The sequence below is a fragment of the Protopterus annectens genome, chromosome 5.part1 (assembly GCF_019279795.1).
Source record: "Protopterus annectens isolate FY-2018-M chromosome 5.part1, PAN1.0, whole genome shotgun sequence".
NCBI lineage: Eukaryota > Metazoa > Chordata > Ceratodontiformes > Protopteridae > Protopterus > Protopterus annectens.
This window is the reverse complement of record NC_056736.1, coordinates 485,674,640-485,693,649: the sequence shown is the minus strand read 5'-3', so window position 1 is coordinate 485,693,649 and position 19,010 is coordinate 485,674,640.

Here is a 19,010-nt window from a genome sequence, read left to right as displayed (position 1 = left end):
GATTGCATGATCCATGCATTCCTGAAGGTGTTCATAGAATGCATTTATAAAGGATTCTGTGGTCTGGGCCATATTTTCCACAGGCCCAGGGGCTTTGAAGGATTCCACCTCGGTTTTGAGGAGTGTGAAATTTGCTTTAGAAAAGTTTTTCACTGTGGTTTTCTGGGCAGGGGGTGGGGTCGGGATGTGAATATCCAGTGAGTTAAGTTTATGGTCTGATCTTACCAGTGAGGGATACACTTCTGGTATGGAGCATAGAGTCCTCATGTTGGTGATGATCAGGTCCAGTATGTTTTCCCCTCTTGTGGGAGTGGTAACAAGTTGTTCCATAGCATTTGAGTTTATAAATTCTAGGAACCTTTGAGCTAGGGTGTTGGAGCTAGAGTAATGCTCCTAGTCTATGTTTGGGTAGTTGAAATCGCCCAATATAATGGTGCTTGGAGAGACCTTCATATTTTCCAGTGTTCTCAGGAAGGCTGAGTGGGGTTCCTGGGTTTGGGAGGGTGGTCTGTAGCAGGCTATAAACTGGAAGGCAGTTTTATCCACTGTTAGTTGCACATGGATAGTCTCTGATGCTTCGTGCTGTGCCACCAACCTGGAGGTGGGGTATCTTTGACGAATATTGATACTCCCCCTCCTTTTCTGGTTTGGCCAAGTCTTGGGGCCAAAAAGCATGGTATGAGGTATAACCTGGTAGTGCTGGGGTGCTCTCGGGAGCCTTGAACCAGGTTTCTGTTACTGCACAGATATCGATGTTCTCCATGCTAAGGAGAGTTTCGAGTGCATGCATCTTGAGGTTTAGACTTCTGGCGTTGAGTAGCATTACTCTTAGTTTCTTATCCCTTGTGATACCTATAGAGGTGGGTTTGTCTATTGAGCCTTGCCTAAAAAAGGCACTATGGGGGTAGTAAGAGCATTTGCTAATATCCGAAAGCCCATGGGTGACAGGTGCAAGCCGTCCCTAGCGAAGCATCGTGGCTTGTCGAGCATGTCATCCCAGGCTGACAGGCACTGGATCCCCTTTGAATGACACCAATACTTAAGCCAATTGTTGAAATTGATCATCTTGTCTTCATATTGTGGCATCATTCTTGGTGAAGGTAAGATGCTACTCAAGGTCAGGGTCATACTGGCCTGGGCCACATGCTCAGAGAGCTCCTCTTTTCATGTAGTCCAGGGAGGTACATCTCAGGTCATTCACACCAGCATGGACAATGACTGAGTCATATTTGTACTTGCTTTGGAGTGAACTGAGTGCCTGTGTTATGTGGCGAATCCTAGTGCCCAACAGGCAGCTCACTGTGACCTTCTCCTTGTTCAGCCTGGTGAGCGGGACATCAGTGTGCCTGACAATTGAGTCACCTATTACAAGTGTATCAGGTGTGTTGTTTAGCCTTAAGGGTTGTGACTGGTGTCTGCTTTGGAGGTCTCTGCTGCTTAGGCAGATTTTTATTTAGAGCCTCCGAGTATGTTTATGTGTATTTATGTGTTTGGTTTGCTCTCGTGGTAGGTCTATGTGAGACTGGAATTGCAGTGAGTGTGGTTTCCTTCTCCTCCTGACAGGTTTCAACAGTACTGAGTTGAGAGAGCTTAGCCTCCAGTTTGGCTATATGGTTGCATCTGTTACATGTTGGAATTTGTTGGGAGGAGGAGAGGGTTGTCTGTGTACATGAGGCAGTTGTAACATTGCCTCAAGATTCCCAGATTCACCAGCTGGACCGGAGAGGATATTGACAACTGACCTTTGGACATGCTAGAATAGTATTGGGAATTCCTTTATAATTGTAAAAAAAAAAGGGCCAATGGGGAACAAGGTACTCAAGGGGAGTTTGTGAGGGTGCAGTGCTTTTAATTTTTTAGTGCTGACTTATATAATTGCTTTAGTGAGCAAGTGCCAGGTAACTTAAATGCAATGTGTTACAGGTAACTTAAATGCAAAAATGACAAACAGTAACTTTCTTTCAAGTGAAACAAGGAAATAAGTACAGTAAGCAATGCAGATGTCACTAGGGATCCACAGAAGTGCTGAAAAGCCGCATTTTAGGTGGAATTAGCGTTTCAGGGAAATAACAAGCAAACAAGCATACAAACAAAGCTAGATTCAGCAGGCCTGGATCTAGTCTATGCTACAGCAAACAAGGTGTACCAATTTAGTAAGAAACAGTTCAAATATGCAGGCACTATAAGCCTTTAACCAGAAATTCCCAGCTCAGAAGGGCAGAGTCCAGCCTCTCCTCCCACAAGAGTGCAGACCACGAACCTTCTTAATGTAAAATAACTGGCCTGAAGCCCAAGTGCTTAAACCAGAACTAATACACTTTTAGAATAACAGACACTGAGCCCTCAATCAGCAGTTCCCAACTTAAAAGGATGTATTCTACCTGTCCTGCCACCACAGTGCAGGCCACAAACCTTCCTAATGTAAAACAACTGGTCTGAAGCCCAAGTGCTTAAACTAAAAGGCTTTGAGTGAGTTACACCAAGCAGTAATAAATACAACTGAGTACTTTTAAGATGACGCAAAAGCAAAATAAAGTAGGAAGAAACACAAATACAGTAAAAGCAGATACATTTTTTTTTTTTTTTTGAGTGAGCAAATTAGATGGGCCCAGGAGGAGTATCCAAGTGCAAATTTACAAGAGGGGCGGGCAGTTTCAAAGCCACCAAGATTAACACCAACACAAAAACAGGGACGATGGGCGGGAACCTACTGAAAAACAGAGTCACAGCTTCCAGCTAGATATTCCTCAATGCAACACAAACAAATTACTTTAAAAAGTGCAGATAAAAGTTACTTAGCTTCACTTATGCATTCAAGTTGATAGCATGCAGGTCTTAACTGGCCAAAGCTCACAGTTTAAACAGAAGATAATTCACTGTACCACTTGTATAAGACAGAAACTGAATAACAATGAAGGAAACTACCCCCACCTATCACTGGCTATGCATGTATCATGGAGATATAGTGAGTCACTGAATATGAACAACTCAAGGAATTCTCATCCAGATGCTGCTTTTAAAAAAGAACTGCAGTTGATGACATCTACCTTACGGGAACTATCTTTGAACATGGATGGCTTTAAAAATGACTTAGAAAACCTCAAATTAAATTCTCAAAAACAGACTGATTATAGCAAAACCATGCAAAATAACAAATATAGATACTTCTCTAAATGACATTGAAGGGTGACTCAAAGAGGAAGAATTCCAAAAAGAATTTCTACTGAACAGAATACATGGTTGCTTAACACAATAGATGTCTTAGAAAACAGGGAAAGGAGAAACAACATAAGGCTCTCTGGTCTGCTTGAAAACACTGAAGAAGAAGACACTATTTCATTCGTAACAACCTGGATTCTTGCAATTGAAAGGGTGCATAGAGCACTGAGAAAACTTGCTTCTAACTCAACAAATAATCCACCTAGATCCATAGGTATAACATTTCTTTTATTTCTGGACAAGGAACTAATATTAAAATCTTCATGGAGAAGATTACCCTAAAAAAGCCTGATAAGGTTTGACAATGATTATTCTTCCAGAATACTAGAACAAAGGAAAAATAATAAAACTGTTAAAACAATATTAAATCACAGCTGGGCTTTCCAGCAAAGATAAAATTACGTTTTGCCAATTAAATGAGAACCTTTAATGACTTAGAAGAAGCTACTATATTCATCAAAAACAACAATATCTTGTCTCTCCCAAAAGAAATGGAATGGATGGCCCCTACTGTTAAATGAATAAAAAATAAAGAATAAAAGAAACAAATCCTTGTACTTATGCTAGAAAGAAGAAACAAAAAACTGATTCCAAGATAGCTGTCCCAAAAAAATAACTCTAACAACTACATCTCTCAAAGTATCAATTGAATATGGTACATCACTTGCCATCTGTTTTTTATTTAAAAACAAAAAAAATAAAAAGGAGGGTTTCTTAAACAACTGAGAAAAAGTAATGATTTATTCAGAATGTCCAAACAGTTCAATAATTATTCACAAACATAGGTAGGTCAAGATGGGTTACTATTTACATTATCGGGAAAGAAATAATGTATTATATAAGCCAAACAAAGCAACATATAATACAAACAAGTTTCTATTCCCCTGCTGGAACTCATTAAATACTTATCTTGTTCATTTTTCATTGATTTTACTTATAATAATTTAAGTACTTAATTAACTAATTCAACGTGGTACTGTTCATCAGAATTCAGACTCAAATGTAACAAATTAACATAATATATAATACAGTAACAGTACAGTGTTTTGAAAAAAATGCCTTATTCAGTTAAGTATGATTTAGAAATGTCATGTATATCCTGGTTAAGTCCACAAGCTGGGTGTGCAATGGATGAAAAAGAAACATTTTGGAGTAAATTGGATGAAGTGGTGATGACTGCACCCAAGGGTGAGAGAGTGGTGATTGGAGCAGATTTCAATGGGCATGTTGGTGAAGGGAACAGAGGGGATGAAATAGTGATGGGTAGGTATGGTGCTAAACAAAAGAATGCAGAAGGCCAGGTGGTAGTGGATTTTGCAAAAAGGATGGACATGGCTGTGGTGAATACATATTTTAACAAGAGGGAGGAGCATAGAGTGACATACAAGAGTGGAAGAAGATGCACACAGGTAGATTATATCTTATGTAGGAGGGCCAGTTTGAAGCAGATTGGAAACTGTAAAGTGGTGACCGGAGAAAGTGTAGTTAGGCAACATAGGATGGTGGTTTGCAGGATGATGTTGGTGATCAAGAAGAAGAAGAGGAGGATGAGTGCAAGGGCAGCGCCAAGGATCAAATGGTGGAAATTGAAAAAAGCTAATTGTGAGGTGGAGTTCAGGGATGAGTTAAGACAGGCACTGTGTGGCAGTGAAGAGTTACCAAATAGCTGGGTAACTACAGCAGAGCTAGTAAGGGAGACAGCTAGAAAGGTGCTTGGTATCACATCGGGACAGAGGAAGGACGACAAGGAGACATGGTGGTGGAATGAGGAAGTACAGAAGAGTATACAGGCAAAGAGGTTGGCAAAGAAGAAGTGGGATTGTCAGAGAGATGAAGAAAGTAGACACGAGTATAAGGAGATGAGGTGCATGGCAAAGAGAGAGGTGGCGAAGGCTAAGGATAAGGCATATGAAGAGTTGTATAAAAGGATGGACACTAAGAAGGGAGAAAAGGACCTGTACTGATTGGCTAGACAGAGGGACCGAGCTAGGAAAGATGTGCAGCAGGTAAAGGTGATAAAGGATAATGAGGGAAACATACTCACAAGCGAGGAGAGTGTGTTGAGGAGATGGAAAGAGTACTTTGAGGGGTTGATGAATGAAGAGAATGAGAGGGAGAGAAGGTTGGATGATGTAGGGATAGTGAATCATGAAGTACAATGGATTAGCATGGAGGAAGTAAGGATAGCTTTAAGAGAATGAAGAATGGAAAGGCTGTTGGCCCAGATGACATAGCTGTGGAAGCATGGGGGTGTTTAGGTGAAATGGCAGTGGAGCTTTTAACCAGATTGTTTAATAAAATCTTAGAAAGTGAGAGGATGCCTGAGGAATGGAGAAAAAGTTGTTTTGGTACCGATTTTTAAGAATAAGGGTGATGTGCAGAGCTGTAGTAACTACAGAGGGATTAAATTGATCAGTCACAGCATGAAGTTATGGGAAAGAGTAGTGGAAGCTAGGTTAAGAAGGGACATGATGATTAGTGAACACCAGTATGGTTTCATGCCGGGAAAGAGCACTACAGATGCGATGTTTGCTCTGAGAGTGTTGATGGAGAAGTACAGAGAATGTCAGAATGAGTTGCATTGTGTTTTTGTAGACTTAAAGAAAGCATATGACAGGGTGCCTAGAGAGGAGTTGTGGTATTGTGTGAGGAAGTCAGGAGTGTCAGAGAAGTATGTAAGAGTGGTACAGGATATGTATGATGGTAGTGTGACAACGGTGAGGTCTGCGGTGGGAGTGACGGATGCATTTAAGGTGGAGGTGGGGTTACATCAAGGATCAGCTCTGAGCCCTTTCTTATTTGCAATGGTGATGGACAGGTTGACAGACGAGATCAGACAGGAGTCCCCATGGACTATGATGTTTGCAGATGACATTGTGATCTGTAGTGAGAGTAGGGAACCGGTGGAGAAGACCCTGCAGAGATGGAGATATGCTCTAGAGAGAAGAGGAATGAAGGTCAGCAGGACTAAGACAGAATATATGTGTGTGAGTGAGAGGGAGGATAGAAGAATGGTGAGGATGTAAGGAGTAGAGGTGGTGAAGGTGGATGAGTTTAAATACTTGGGGTCAATAGTTCAGAGTAACGGTGAGTGTGGAAGAGAGGTGAAGAGAGTACAGGCAGGATGGAGTGGGTGGAGAAGAGTGTCAGGAGTGATTTGTGACAGATGAGCACCTGTAAGAGTGAAAGGGAAGGTCTACAAGAGGGTAGTAAGACCAGCTATGTTATATATAGACGTTATATTGAATAACAATGTCTTTATGTTTGGCGATAGGTACTTTGTACAGGCATGGGGGGTAGCCATGGGCACCCCCTGTGCCAATACCTATGCTAACCTCATAGTATACTGGTGGGAACAGATGTATTTATTTCCCCATGAGTCAGCTAAGTCTATAAAATATTATAAACGATTTGTAGACGACATACTAATTGTATGGGAAGGTACTAGTGAAGGCTTTGACAGTTTCCTGAGGTATTTGGAAACTACTACGGATTTTTTAAGATTTACTAAAGAGTATTCAGCTGAACAAGTTAATTATCTAGATGTTACACTCAAGTTGACCCCTGAAGGTAACATCAAGTCTACCCTATATAGGAAAACTGTTTGGAAGAATGCAATACTGGCATTTGACAGTATGCATCCTAGATACACTTTTCAGGGCATAGTGAAAAGTCAGTTCATTAGAGTATCTAGATTGTGTCAAGACAGGTCTGATTTGACAAGAGAGGCTGATAATATGGAGCACTTGTTTAGGGATAGAGGATATGATCCCAAAATGGTCAGAAGAATAAGGCGGGAAGTTATTGGTGATGTTGAATTAATTGGTTTGGACACTCCAATAGTGTTGGGTCATCCTATATACAAGGGACCCCATGAACCCATAACTCATAGTCATATAGTGAACTATGTCACCAAATATACTAGTGACATAGAGAGAATAAGGCAGGTGATAAGGAAGAACTGGAATGTCCTGACAATAAACAATCATGTCAGGGGTATTGTAGGGGCTACACCTATGTTTTGCTATAGAAATGGCGATAATTTGAAGATGTTATTATGTAATGATCAACATGTCACCAATGTGAAGAATCCTAATCTAAGAAATGCTGTGAACAAAGGTACTTATCCTTGTCGACAATGTCCTAGATGTAACAACCTCTCTAAGGCACAGATGTATCAACATCCTTATATGGATTATATTTTCCAACCTAACCATTATGCAGATTGTAACACAAAAAATGTGGTATATTTAGCCACTTGCTCCCTGTGTACGGCCTTTTACGTAGGCTTGACCAAGAGGAGGTTGAGGGATCGTATATATGACCACCTCTACGATATTCGTAGACAGGATGAGAATAATGCATTAGCTAGGCATGTGAAAATACATCACACACACTTCTTTAGTTTTAGAGTACTACAGATACTGACAGTGAGTATGAGAGGGGGGGATAGTGAGAATACCTTAGCTAAAGCAGAGCTCCATTGGATTTTGAAGCTAGCAGCGCACTTACCACCAGGGTTGAACAATTATGTTTCCATCAAACCTGTGTTGGTTAAGAGAAGATAGGTCTACATGCAGATGACTATGAATATGGTGCTTGAGTAGAATCATCTGTAATTTGGATATATGAGATGCTTGATTAGGATTTGCTACAGTCTGGAAACAGACTAGGCCTATGGTAACAACTTTTTGTTATCCAATATATCCTGAGTTTCGATAATTTTCAAGCTGCCTTTAATACCCTACTACATTTTGTAGTGGGTTTATGATGGTTCGGTATGTGTAAGAAATTAGCAGAATAATGGATTAGAGGGACACTCTTGCCATAGAATTCAGAGATGTGTCCTTATGAACGCACCTCTATACTATATCTATACAATCTTCCCATTTAGCCATTACTTAGATTTATTTGTAGTGACTTAATAATATCTATGGTGGTTTTATGTGTCTAAATATGTATACTTATTTATTTATAATTAATAGATATATTTTTGTAATAATGGATTAGGTGGATATTATTGTTATGGTTTGAACTGTATTTGTATATGCATATATGTATATACTATATTATATATTCTCTAAGATTTATGATGTATCTATACTTTATTAGCTTTATGGACTTAATGAATATACATTATTACAGGATATTTAATTTTAGGGTACAATATTGTCATATTTGTCTTAACTTTAGCATTATTGGATTGAAGTTATATACCACACAAGATGATAACACATATCCATTAATCTTGGATTCTAAAGGTGTTTGTTTATGTGTGGTCATGAAATCGGACATCATCCACAGTTAATATATTTACCTAATTTATTTGTTTGATTCACGTAGTTTTGTACACATTTTTCACATTTCCACCATTTGGCAGTTTGTGTTATGAAATATACCTATAGGTAGCTATGGATATAATTTTGACAGCATGATCACACGCTACAGACTTTAGGACCCTGAAGCCTATTGGTTATGCTAGGGTTGTCAGTTGATTCATGCGGGTGTTTGGGGAAAATAATACGGCTGAACAGCGCGACTAGCAAACTTGTTATTAAATAGGGTGAGTTAGTAACTTAAAACAGTGACGATCTGGACATTATAGTATAATCTTGATTCAGGTCGGATATTTGGATTATGTCAATTTCACGCTCAAGGGATTCTATGGGCGGTAGACCTATATCAATGTACTATTGAGTAGGTTTTAAATACAGGTAACTGGATTTTAATGAGCAAGATGGAAATATTGTTTTTATGTATTAGACGACGTTTTGTCTATCCTTGATATATTGTGATTAATATGTCTGAGTAGTCTATGCAATAGTTATAAGACTCAGTTTTGTTTTTAATCCTAATTTTATTCATGTTTTGAATAAGTACTCTTTTAACAATGTACAATAGGGAGATTTGTTTTGAGTTTTGTGTTGCTATATATGGCGCTTCCGACTATTGAAGCACGCACACAACATTGAATTGCATTCAAGCTTTGACTCCTAAGTGATGTGTAATTAACTAATAAGTAATCGGGTTAATGAGCCCGCCAAAAAGGTCTTTGTATTTAAAAGTGGAGTGATGTTTGTAAGTGTATCTGAAGAAGCGTAGCTTGCACTACGCGAAAGCGCTTATACATCTTTTGTAATAAAGTGTTTTTTGATATATATCGAGATCCTTGATTGGAACTTTTATTTGGAAGAACTTTGATCATGGTGACTACTCTCACTCTTACATTCATTAATTGTATAATTGTTAAATTGATAGATTGATTAATTGATCATTCTTGAGTATGAGCTTTTGTATAAAAGTGTTTTTAAAAATTCTAGATGTTAAGATCTGAAGAAGCGTACTGGTTGGTACGCGAAAGCGCTCATACATCTTTTTGTAATAAAGTGGTTTTTGATATATATCGAGATCCTTGATTGGAACTTTTATTTGGAAGAACTTTGATCGTGGTGACTACTCTCACTCTTACATTCATTTTGGTCTCTTTTTGGTGAGACGTGTCTTTGGCTGTGAGTAGTGTTCCTTCTACAGATCAGCTATGTTATATGGGTTGGAGACAGTGGCATTGACAAAAAGGCAGGAATTTGAGCTGGATGTGGCAGAGTTAAAGATGTTAAGATTTGCACTGGGTGTGACAAGGGTGGACAGAATTAGGAATAAGTATATTAGAGGGTCAGCCCAGGTTGGAAGGTTTGGAGACAAAGTCAGAGAGGCATGATTACATTGGTTTGGACATGTGCTGAGGAGGGATGCTGAGTATATTGGGAAAAAGATGCTAAGGATGAAGCTACCAGGTAACAAGAAAAGAGGAAGGCCTACGATACGGTTTATGGATGTGGTGAGAGAGGACATGCAGGTGGTTGGTGTGACAGAGCAAGATGCAGAGGACAGGAAGAAATGGAAACAGGCAATCCACTGTGGTGACCCCTAAAGAGAACAGCCAAAAGAAGATGATGATGTATATCCTGGTTAAGTAATAGTAGCAAGCTCTCAGTACAAATGTCATCATTCTTCTGTCTAAATATAGGTAAATCAATTATGGCAGGTATCATATCTACGAGTGCGGTTTGATCAATCCAGATGTGGTGTGCATGGATGCAGCCATGTCTGGCAGCTAGTACTAATGTCATTATTATTCTGTCTAAACATAGTTAATATCAATTATGGCAGGTATTATAGCTTCAAGTGCTGTTTGATTAAGCCTGATATGGTATGCGTGGATGCAGTTGTGTCTGGCAGCTGTTGTATGTTGGCGTTTTCATCTCCAGGAAGCTGTGGGTTGTGGCTTGTGATCAAGGTTTACTGATGCTTGTGTATTAGTAAGAGACATTTGGTGTTTTAGCCTGGATCCAGGGGAAAGGGGTGCATAAAACTGTACTTTGGGATATTTTGGCAGAGAATAGTTTGTTTATACATTTGCCGAGTGAAAGGTGGAAGGCTGCAAGAATGTGTGGCTGTTATCACTTGTTGTGGTAGCTTGTTTAGAGGGTTTTTTTTTATTTGTTTGCTCTCCATTACTTTCCTGGCTGCTGCCTCACTGAAAGGGAGGGAATTTAGGCTTGAAGTTGCTGTGAAATGAAGCTTTTGCTTCTCGTGCATCTTGAGACTCTGGTATGTAGTATGCAGACACACTAACAGAAAAAGACGTTCCCAAGTTGCTCTAGTAATGGAGACAAAGTGAAGATAATGCTTAACAGCTCTGAGGAGCCTCCGAGATGATTTGTGGCAATGAAGTTTTTGGTTTTTAAAAAAATATATGTAATAAAAGGGCTGTTTTATACCACATATACACATATTGGTGGTCTCCTAGCACTTTGTTTAGCTCATTAAGTTGATTCTTGATAAAAAAAAATAATAAGAGCAAGGTCCAAACACATTAAGGACTTACATAAGAGTGGAAGTTTGAGTTATTGTAAAAGACTAAGAGCACTTGGTCTTGTGCAGTACCCTTTGCAGTGGTTTGGGAGGAGAGCTTGCTTGGACATGTTGGGCATATAAGGATAGCTGATTCTAGGGGTGTTCAGGGTTGCCGGGAAGTGCTAGAGAGTCATCAGATTTCCTTTTTGGAAATATCTGTGGGAATGGAAGGTGTTTTGAGTGGTTCACTGGCAGAGTGTCCACTGCATGGAACAGGCTGGTACAATAGAACAGGACAGATATTGGTTTGGATATTTTAAGAACAGCCTGGAAACACACCATAATGATTTTCTCATATAAGTAAATGTGCATAACAAGTTATATAATTGCTTTAACTTGAATTGTGGTTTTGTAACCCATCTTGACCATGCATAATTCTTAAGCTGCTACCAAGGTAACTAATGTTTTATACATGACATCAAACTGACAAAGTTGTTCAAGGGAAACAATAGAAGCCTACACTAGGAATGTCACAGAATGTAACAATCACATTCTGCACAAATTCTATTAAATTAACAATAATCACTCAGTTTAACCTTTTCTAATTATACAAAATAGAATGTTGCCATTTAAATCTAAAAACTTTCACTATATGGCATAAAATGGCAATTTATGAATATGGAAAGGGAACTTGTAATAATTAATCACAATAAGAGAATCTGTTATTTTTAACCTATAATTTCACTCATTTTATAATAAAAAATTTCAGATATGAAAATCCTTATGTGTAGGAAATGGGAGGAAGAGGGATGCACTGATAATTAAATGCATTAACTTTCATCAGTGTTCACATAAAACAAACTTGATGCTTTAAGTAAATAGTAGAAAGAAAACTTCGGACTCAACACGACAATAAAATTGAGAATTTATTTGGTAAGCGCTTTCGCGTACCTTTCAGTACGCTTCCTCAGACCATAAAAACAGTAACACAACTATGTGCTCTTATATAGCAGCTGCAGAAGCAATAATTAATTGAGACAATAGACTTAATAGGCAATTAATTAAAAGTGAGTAAAAAATGCTAGCTTAAAAATGCATTAAAATTTAGAAACAAATATTCATCAACAAAGCAGCTCTGAAACAGCTATGAAAACCATAAAAGACTAGTAATGCTGACATAGAGTATGAAAAGATGCATAGTAAAGACAACTAAAGTACTATAAATTTGTGTTAAAACATCTCAGGACATTCATTTGATCTAAAAGTACATATAAAATATGCATAGGGATATGTGTTTAAATAAATGTTAACACAATAAATTGATGGGTAATGTAAAGGATTTCTTTACATATAAAACTTTCATAGAATATAGCCATGTGGCAAAGAAAATGTCAAATGTGCCACGGTTCAAAAATGAGCTAACCTAAACTTATAATTAAAGCATACAATTGTAAGTCTGTAAAGACCAAATGAAGCTGTAAACCTGTTAGCCAAACAAGGGGTGACTGAAAGAGGGGATAACCTCATGGGGGGAAATATACATAGAATAGTGTGAACTCGTAAATGCAAGGAGACTGTTCCACCTAAATCTCATCTGCGTGTATTGAGGTAGGGTTCAATCTTATTGTCGTGTTGAGTCCGAAGTTTTCTTTCTACTATTTACTTTTTGCTTGCCTAACTAAGGACTCTGTCGAAGTGGTGGTCTATTGTTTTCTATCATTACTTTTTTGTTTAGCACCACCACTACGCACGACATGACTAACCCTAATGTGGAGTTGGATTATGTTCCAGAGACGAGGATATTTCATAGTAAAGAACAATGGACAACAATGTTGAATACAGAATTTAATCCTTTATTGGATCTGGACCTTAGAGCGCCGAATGGTAATCATAGTGACATTAACACTGATAATTTGGAAATGTTTAATTCTGCATTTAAAACTCTAGAAAATGATTTATACAAATTCCAATGTTTAAACTGGCAAAGAAAGCATATGGAAGCTTGTAAATGTTGTAAGCTCATTCCCCGTGGTATGCGCATACTTTGCATGCCTACATACGGCGATGCCCACCCCGTTTTACTTAAGAGATGGCAAGAGCTTAATTTGGAAACCAGCATGAAATACATCCAGCTACTAATCGACTACTTTGCCCCTTTAGAAAAAGAACTTCTAACTAAGATTAACTGTGCACAACAAGAATTGAATGAAACCTTTCCTGATGAACATTTTCAACGCAGAATGGACAATTTATATAATCAGGTCAGCTCTTATGCCATACGCTTACAACAGATCAAGCATAAGAAGCTACAATGAGACTACCAGGATTTTGTTTCTGGGAATGTCTTTATTTGTCCCAGAAGGGAATTACCTAACACTGCTTCCCGCACGCATCTTCCAAATCTGGCGCCTCATGATGACACCTTGCTAGCGCCAGTCAGGGCCGACTCTGCTGTTCCACCATCCATACGAGCCGTCCAAGAGGATGTCTCAGGAGAAAAATTCACCACACCACCAGAGACTCCTATTTCCGCTACACTTGTAGCGGCTACTTCCACACCACTTCCAAATCAGGAAGCAGATCGCATTAGAGCAGCTCCAAGGGATTTAGGAGCGGTACCAAAAAACGGCACATACCTTCCTCCTTTTTTGCCGTATCGGATAAGGAACTCCGCTCCATCGAGAGAACAACGGAACAGCTGGGGCAACAGAAAACGAAAGCTATCGGAAGAGAATGCAGTTTTCCAGAAAAGGCGACAGAAACCATAGAGACTCAGCTTTTTTTCAACATGTCAAGGTATGTTTTGTCCGTACATGACAAAGAGTTACTCAATAGAGGGCTGACTTTTGTACCCTCCCAGGGAAGCCTTCTCCACGACTTATTGATGGATGTTAGAATGTTTGGATGCGCTATAGCACTAAAGATATTTTTTAGATCAAAATCCGACAAAGACAGTGATTCAGTTAATGAAGTAACTATGTTTAAAAGAAAAAGTGCCTTTTCTCCTACATTACCGGCGCATGTTGAACTGTTTATTAAACTCTGTGAAAAGGACATTTATGATTATTGTACAAGCACAAAGAAGAAATGCATGTATTATAATATGACTAAGGATTTACAAAATTCCTTGTTTACTTTGATTCATGAACCCAGTTTAACCATTAGACCTGTAGATAAAGGAGGAGGGGTAGCAGTTTTTGATAGTATGACTTATCAATCTCTGATGTTGGATATGTTAAGAGATGAATCTACTTATCAGGAAATAGATACAGTGAAAATGGCAAGTATCATAGCTGGGATAAAAGATGAGTTATATGATCTACTCATGTGTGGCCAAATATCACAGGTTCTGTATGAATATTTTATGGTAGATAATCCGCAGGTGCCTTTAATTAAAGGACTACCAAAAATGCACAAAGGTGTTTCTCCCCCACCCTTAAGACCCATAGTAGCCAGCGAGAAATGGGCAACTGAAAATATTTCTGTATATTTGGAGAAAACTATGAGACCTTTAATTAATGAAATTCCCAGCATACTTAAAGACACCTACCAACTTCTGGAGTCTTTTGATTCTATTGACAAAACATTGGTAAAAGGAAAACATCTTTTAGTTACTATGGACGTGAATAGTTTATTTACGTCCATACCTAATGTTGAGGGGATACAAGCTGTGAGGGAACTGTTATCAACTTCCCAACAAGTGAAAAGGAATGACGTTATTTTAATTTGCCAACTATTAGATCTTGTTTTGTATAACAACGTGTTTGCCTTTGGAGGGTGCCTATATCTACAGACCTCAGGTGTAGCTATGGGCACCCCTTGTGCAAACACGTATGCTAACTTAGTAATGTACAAGTGGGAGAAGGACCATGTCTTTACTCACCCCCTTTTCAAGCAAGTTATAGCTTATTATTATTTTGTTGACGATATCCTATTGATTTGGGAAGGGTCTATAGATGAGTCCTTACTTTTAAAAGTTACTTAGAAACTACTACAACCTTCTTAAAGTTCACAGCACAGACTTCATTTGACTCGGTGAACTTTTTGGATACAACCCTGGATATAAGGAATGGTTCTTTAAATTCCACTTTGTTTAGAAAGACCTGTTGGAGGAATACCATACTACGCTATGATAGCATGCACCCACGTCATGTATTTAAGGGCATAGTTAAAAGCCAGTTCATCAGGCTTTAAAAAATTTGTAAAGATCCAATAGATCTGACCTCTGAGGCAGATAAACTAGAACGCCTGTTCCTGGATAGACATTATGATCCCAATCTAGTAAGAACAATCAGGTTGCAATTGCTGAAGGACGTAGAGCCATTAGCATGTACCACACATGTTTGCCCTCACATCACAGGTACTAATCATGATCCTGTTTCTCCTGCAAGGCTAAGTTTTGTTACCACCTATACTAATGATAGTTGCACTGTTAGAGAGATAATAAACAACAATTGGAAGGTGCTCACGACAGATGCCTTTACTCGACAACTGGTAGGAAGTGTTCCACATTTTACATACAGGAACAATAAAAATCTTAAAAGATTGCTCTGTGACAGGCCAATCCCCACCAAACTGCTATCTCATGTAGCTTTGGGTACTTTCCCTTGCAAACGCTGCAGCTATTGTAAATTCATCACCAAAGAACAAACATTTGTACATCCAGAAATAAAATACACTTTCAAACCTAGGCTTTTTGCTACCTGTGATAGTTCAGGGTTAGTTTATTTAGCCACGTGTGTACATTGCCCTGCATTTTATATAGGCCTTACGAAGCGTAAGCTAAAAAATAGGATCTACAACCATACCTATGATATAAAGAAAATGAATGAACTAAATGCTTTGGCAAAACACGTGCAATGCTTCCCTAACCATTCCTTTGTGTTTAGGGTGCTAGAAATTGTAGTACCCAATGCTAGAGGGGGAGATTACCAGAATTTTCTGGAACTGAAGGAACTAAAATGGATATTGAGGTTAAAAGGGCATTATCCACCAGGCTTAAACTTATATGTTTCTATAAAACCCTACCTCAATACACGCAGATGAGATTTAGGTGGAACAGTCTCCTTGCATTTACGAGTTCACACTATTCTATGTATATTTCCCCCCATGAGGTTATCCCCTCTTTCAGTCACCCCTTGTTTGGCTAACAGGTTTACAGCTTCACTTGGTCTTTACAGACTTACAATTGTATGCTTTAATTATAAGTTTAGGTTAGCTCATTTTTGAACCGTGGCACATTTGACATTTTCTTTGCCACATGGCTATATTCTATGAAAGTTTTATATGTAAAGAAATCCTTTACATTACCCATCAATTTATTGTGTTAACATTTATTTAAACACATATCCCTATGCATATTTTATATGTACTTTTAGATCAAATGAATGTCCTGAGATGTTTTAACACAAATTTATAGTACTTTAGTTGTCTTTACTATGCATCTTTTCATACTCTATGTCAGCATTACTAGTCTTTTATGGTTTTCATAGCTGTTTCAGAGCTGCTTTGTTGATGAATATTTGTTTTTAAATTTTAATGCATTTTTAAGCTAGCATTTTTTACTCACTTTTAATTAATTGCCTATTGAGTCTATTGTCTCAATTAATTATTGCTTCTGCAGCTGCTATATAAGAGCACATAGTTGTGTTACTGTTTTTATGGTCTGAGGAAGCGTACTGAAAGGTACGAGAAAGCGCTTACCAAATAAATTCTCAATTTTATTGTCGTGTTGAGTCCGAAGTTTTCTTTCTTCTATTTACTTTTTGCTTGCCTAACTAAGGACTCTGTCGAAGTGGTGGTCTATTGTTTTCTATCAAACTTGATGCTTTAAGTAAGTTAGCAACAAATAAAGTGATTACTTAATTGCTGGCAAACAAAGAAATATAACTTCTGATATATCCAGTAAAATACATCGTATTATAAACATTAGGTATAAATATGATTACCATCTATTTATATTAAGTAATAAGTTTTGAAAGATTTCATCAATAAGGGTGAATATGTTAAATAACTGTGTGGTATAATCTTTTACTGATGTTTTATATATGATACATCTTACTTTACTATGATTGAATTGTGTGTCATCTATATTTCATGTAAATATTAATTGCTTATATAATAGGTAGACATTTATACTGTATTAGAATTCTGTCTAATCTACACTAGTACTATATTTGTTCAAAACAATATAAATATTGCTTATTCCTATTACAAATATTTTCCATATGATAATTCAATTTATGGAGCTCAGATGTTCTTGATTGTCAAGATATGAGTGATAATCCGATGGACTTAGGTTTATCCATCAGATTAGGAATGATTTTCATTCCATGGCTAGTGTGAATTTTAGTTGTTTTAACTTATATTAATTTAAATGAGTTATTTCACAAAGAACATTACTTTATTTGTAAACACTCAAAGTATAAAACTGATAATTTCCTTTAAAAGCTCAAATATATACTTTATAGTTATCAGAGGAAAATGTTTAATAGTCACAATAAAACAAAATACATAGTCTAAATAACCTAAGATGGATTTAACTTTATTATCTTTAAATACCAATAGCTTAAACAATCCTAGAAAGAAATCAAATCTACTGAAATATTTAAAATTGAACAAAGCACAAATAGTCTTCCTTCAAAAAACTCATTTCATAACAAATGACAATTACAAATGGAATCCGAAGGAATATATGATATTGGCACACTCCACTTATAAGACAAAGACAAAAGGTGTAACAATTTTATGGAAAACAAATGTGATTAACCCAGAAATCGTTTATAAGTATGAAGATATAGAAGGCCTTATGGCATTAGTAATAGTTAAATATAATAACAGAATATGGACCCTAGACAATCTATACTGGTTCCCAGGCATTGGAACAGGAACTGTTAAAAACACTTGGATTTCATCTCCAATAATTGTAAAGGTAACTTAATATTAGGAGGAGATTTTAACTGTATATTTGATATTTTTGAAACTACAAATAAAGGACCGCTGCATACATCTGCTCTGTCAAAAACTTTAAACAAGTGAGCAGAACCATTTTATTTTATAGATACTTTCAAATTTAAAGAAGATAAATATTTGTTGTTTTCTCATCAAGATCACAGATTTGGTAGCCAAACTAGAATAGATAAACTATTTGCTGCCCATAACTTACACTATAAAATCATTCATTTCTCAATCACTCCCTGCCACTTTTCAGACCACAATTCAGTGATACTAAGGGTACAAACTATTAATCTTTAACTCCAGAATTCCAGTATATATAACTAAAATTAAAAAGTTCAAACCCTGGTTATTATCTGAATTACAGTTCTTCTTAGATATTAATTACACCACTGAGATAAATAGAATAATGATATGGGACTCATTAAAAGCTTACATATATGGTAAAACCCTAACTTGGTATAAAAAAAAAATCAGAGAATGGGATTCTGAATTATTAGATCGACAATCCAAACTTTTGTCAGTAAAAGCTGAAAAAATCAAAATCATTTGGAGATGAAAAATAAAGTAGAAGTATTAGATAATAAATACAATGTGATTCTAACACACAAAACTAGTTTAGCTTTAGAAAAAATATAAATTAATACCTTGGCCACTTCTCCCAAATATCTACATAATTTATCCACAAGAATCAAAATACAATCAAAAGCTAATAACATTAAAAGTATCTTCCATGAAAAGAAATGGAAAAATGTCTCATATATAGGTGACATTCTTGATGCCTATAGAAATTACTATATGGAACATTTCCAAAATGAAAATATACATATCAATCAATTCAATCTAGAAATGTTCTAATATTAAAAGAATACCAGAAAAATTAAAACTAGATCTGCAAGCACACATATCCTACAAAGAAATTACAGATACAATAACACAGGGCAAACATAATAAAGCTCCAGGTATAGATGGCATAATTA